The sequence below is a fragment of the Rhincodon typus genome, unplaced genomic scaffold (genome assembly GCF_021869965.1).
Source record: "Rhincodon typus isolate 14 unplaced genomic scaffold, sRhiTyp1.1 hic_rhity00004000, whole genome shotgun sequence".
NCBI lineage: Eukaryota > Metazoa > Chordata > Chondrichthyes > Orectolobiformes > Rhincodontidae > Rhincodon > Rhincodon typus.
In genome coordinates this window covers 4,923-9,382 of record NW_025969638.1, presented here as the reverse complement: position 1 = coordinate 9,382, position 4,460 = coordinate 4,923, and the positions used below count along the sequence as shown (strand labels likewise).

The 4,460-nt window shown below is 53.1% G+C and overlaps 1 protein-coding gene across 1 annotated transcript in view; it reads left to right on the top strand.

Annotated features, from left to right (window-relative positions):
- Positions 1-3,911: 3,911 nt before the first annotated feature.
- Positions 3,912-4,460, top strand: part of LOC125481875 (zinc finger protein 771-like) — a gene marked incomplete at its 3' end in the record, with an annotated part of 5,466 nt that continues 4,917 nt past the window's right edge. The window contains exon 1 of the mRNA XM_048593804.1: positions 3,912-4,060. The remainder of the gene's footprint in view (positions 4,061-4,460) is intronic.

Below are 4,460 nucleotides of genomic sequence, written 5' to 3'. Positions count from 1 at the left end.
GTTCTGGTCGCCTCATTACAGGAAAGATGTGGAAGCGTTAGAAAAGGTGCAGAGGAGATTTACCAGGACGTTGCCTGGAATGGAGGGAAGGTCTCACGAGGAAAGGTTGAGAGAGCTAGGGCTTTTCTCTTTCGAACGACGAAGGATGAGAGGTGACTTGATAGAGGTGTACAAAATGATCAGAGGTATAGATAGAATAGACAGCCAGAGACTTTTTCCTAGGGTTGAGGTAGCTATTACGAGGGGGTGTAGTTTTAAAGTGAGTGGAGGTAGATATCGGGGAGACGTCAGAGGTAGGTTCTTTACTCAGAGAGTGGTCGGGGCATGGAATGCATTGCTGGGAGAGGGTAGTGGAGTCGGCCTCATTAGGGGCATTTAAGCAGCTATTAGATAGGCATCTGGATGATAGTATAAGGTAGGGGTGGAGGTTAGATAGACCTTAGGTTTAGGGTAAAAGTTCGGCGAAGGGCCTGTACTGTGCTGTACTGTTCTATGTTCTATCATCAGCCTTTGCAAGGTCTGCTCGAAGTTGCCGTTTATCTGGATGTCGAGCTAATAACGGGGAAGACCGATAAAGAGCACTTTGGGGAATCTGTTTCTCCCTGGTGGGCGTATGCCTTAGAAAGGGAACAATGTGTCCTCCAGGCCTCCCCCGCAAGCAACCAACTTGGGTCACAGACTCGACAAAAGCAATTGGAAGAGACAATCAAAGGTGCCCCGACTCCCACATCCGAACCAGGGCTCAGGTCTTTTCTCGGATAGGTGAAATATTACGGAAAGTTTATTATGTGACCTGGCCTCCAGCCTGGCACATTTTGCGACCCTCCCTCAGCATTGGTCGCGTAGCCTGTAGGGAAATGAAACAAAAAACCCAGCTATCGTCATCTGAAGCGTTGGCCCCGAGCGAGATGCGATACCTCCCCGTACGGGATCAGGGGTAGCATTGGCTCACCGGTGAGCCAATGGAGAGGAATGCGCCCCCAGTAGCGTACGTTTCCCAAGCTTTGTCTGATGCTGGAGGCGAATATGCCTGGAGAGAGAAGGAAGGTTTGGCGGTTATCTTTGGTGTGAGAAAGCTTCAGGTCAAGTTCAGTGGAGAGCTCTAACACTCAGGGCATGCAATGGGAACATCATCCAAACATGCGCGCCTTGCGTCGCCTCCTGCTGGCAGATACACCACTGGTGGTTCTGCCACTGGAAAAGCCCGCTCCGCTTTTAAGCTTTCGGGACACCCCTCCCGGACACCACTGAGCAAGGGTCACCCCACCCCGAAATGTGCCAGGTTGGAGGCCAGGTCACATTAGAAAGACCCTGTCCTGGGGAAACCGAAACAGTTGGTGGGGGTGGGCGGTGGGGAACGGGAGGGCCGTCGCAAACCTTTCTGCACCCGGTGAGACCACGTCACCGCCAGGGGATGGCATGTTGTTACGGGGACCGAGGGTGACCGTCCCGAGCGAAGCCCCTCACCCCCCTCGCCACCCGATACTGGCTGAACACCACCAGGGGGTTTCCAAATGGAAGATGTTGGTGCAAAGTTATCCCCGGCTGCCAGCCTGGGAATGGAAGACGTAGCCGCGTCGGTGGGGCAGCGCCCAGAGTGCCAACTAGGGGTGGCGATGGCCTCGTGGTGTTATCGCTGGACTGTTAATCCAGAGACCCAGATAATGTCCTGGGCACCCGGGTTCGAATCCCGCCACCGCAGATGGTGGAATTTGAATTCAATAAAATATCTGGAATTAAGAGTCTAATGATGACCGTGAATCCATTGTTGGGGGAAACCCATCTGGTTCACTCATGTCCTTTAGGGAAGGAAATTGCCAACTTTACCTGGTCTGGCCTACACGTGACTCCAGACCCACAGCAATGCGGTTGACTCTTAACTGCCCTCTGGGCAATTAGGGATGGGCAATAAAAGATGCCTGGCCAGTGACGCCCTCATCCCGTGAACGAATAAAGAAAAAACAAAACCAGGACAGAAATTATCGCCAGAAGCGACCCCCACCACCCCCAACTTTCCTGGGAACAGGCAGGTAAACCCTGCGCTCCGTTACACTAGGCCGGCCCTTTCACCCGATCTACGTTTTAAGTCAAATGGGTCGGCCGTGCACAGAGTTTATTCGTTAAACTCGGGGCAGCGAGCGAAAAGCTGCGCACATCTTTTGCAATACGCGGGCTCCTGGAAATATTGGTCACGGACAATGGGACGTCTTTAACAGCCAGGATGTTTGAGTGTTTCCTAATGTTGAATGGCACATCAGGCAGCTCCACACACTATCCATCTTCTGGTGGCCTGGCTGGAAGAGCAGTCCAAAATTTGAAAGCAGGCTTAAAGAAACAGCCGACGAGCTTCACTCGATACCAAACTGTCCAGGCTCCTGTTCGATGATTACATGGATAGATCCAGCAGAGTTGCCAATGGGGAGAGACCCTGACCCGGGCCTAGGGGTGCTGAGGGTGGGAAATGGCATCAGGAATGCCAATGCGTGCCACACGACTCCTCTAAGCGAGAGAAACCGTTTATCTCAAGGGACAAAGTTTGCTGCCGAAACAACAGAAATGGCTCTGCACGGGTAGGAGGCAAGGTCGATTGCAAGGTCAAGTTCAAAGTTTAGGTAGCTCAGGCGGTGCTGAGCAAGCGTGTGGATCACCTGAGAGCTGATACCTCGCAAATGGGTCAACCCTGGCCCCCTCAGAACAGCCGATCAGAAACCATGGCTTCTCCCCCATAGCATCGAAGAAACCTCAGAGTCTGAGATGGATACAGCAGATGTCGCAGCCTCACTACGGTTACCAACTGGGGAAGAGGAGGAGTATTTTCCGATGTTCTCTGGTCTGGTACACGCCGACAGAGTCGGAGGAACGAAACCTGGGGTGAAAAACATTCCAGGAGAAGCTACAAGAACATGCCGACATCCTCAGACCCAGGAAGGGAGGGATTTAGTGACTGGATAGAGGTCGGCCAAGTGGATCCACTGAATATGAGTTCCCTGATTGGCCCACAATACCAGCCCCGAGCAGGGAATCCTGGCTGTCAGACATGAGTAGGACCCCAGACACTGGCTTTGAGTTGGCTGGTCTGTTCGCGAGTAAATAAAAGGTGACTTGGTGATGGGATACTGGCCTCTGTGCAGTTATTTCACTCACTTCCCCCCTCCCTCATCCTCCCCCTAATTCCCACTCCTTCCCTCATTATCTCCCTCCCCACTACTGCACACACTCCCTCCCTCATTATCTCCCCATTCCTTCTTTCATTATCTCCCCCACTCTTTCACACACTCCTTCTCTGAATATCTCCCCCATTCCTTCCCTCGTTATCCCACTCGCACTCTCCCTCATTATCTCCCAGCTCCCTCCATCAATATCTCCCCTTCATTATTTCCCTCACTCCCTCCCTCATTATCTCACACACTCCCTCTCTCGTTATCTCCCTTGCTCCCTCCCTTATTATCTCACTCGCTCCTTCCTTCACTCCCTCCCCCACTCCCTTTTTATCTCCCACTCTTTATTTACCCCCTCATTATTTACCCTTTTATTATTTACTCCTCCCTTCCTCATCATTTCACACACTCCCTCCTTCATCATCTCCCCCACTCCCTCCCTCAATATCTCACACACTCCCTCCCTCAATATCTCACACACTTCCTCCCTCACTATCTCCCTCTGTCCCTCCCTCATTATCTCACACACTCCCTCCTTCATCATCTTCCCCACTCCCTCCTTCCCTCTCTCATTATCGCCCCCAGTCCCACCTTACCCTCTCATTCCCTCCCCCTCTCCGTCCCTCCTTATCTCCCTCCCCGCGGACGTTCCACCTTCTCTTCTTCCTCTCTGCCCCTCCCTCCATCTGCCCACCCTCTTCCTCCACCCATTCCCCCGTCCCTTGCTCCTGTCATTTCCTGTTGCTACAGCGGAAGTAATGGCTGTCCGGTCCTCCCAGAATTCCCCGCGGTGCTGAAAGTGCTGTACTCGGACCCGGAGCCCTTTGTCCGGGCGGCGGCCATTGTACCCACGACCAGGCCTGGAGCAGGGAGAGGAGGCCGGAGACGGCGCAGGGCAACCGGTAAGTGTGCATTTAACTTGCAATCGGTGCATTTAACTTGCAATCGGTGCATTTAACCCGGAATCGGTGCAACTAATCTGGAATCGGTGCATCTAACTTGCAGTCGGTGCATTTCATTTGCAACCGGTGCAGGAAATCGAGTTGCAACGCAGGCAACCCGGCGAAGTTGCAATGCAGGACCCGGTGGCATTTAACCCTGAAGGGAGTGCGCTTGGTCGGAAATGGGGTCTGATGCACACCGGAATTGGTGCACTTAACCCGGGGTGTGGCGCATTTTCATCGGGAGCAGTGCATTCGCTCAGGGAGTAGTGCATTAACACGAATGCATTCACACCGGCAGGGTTGCGCGTACACTGGGAGCAGTGCATTTAGATTGGGACCAATGCATTAAATCTGGGAG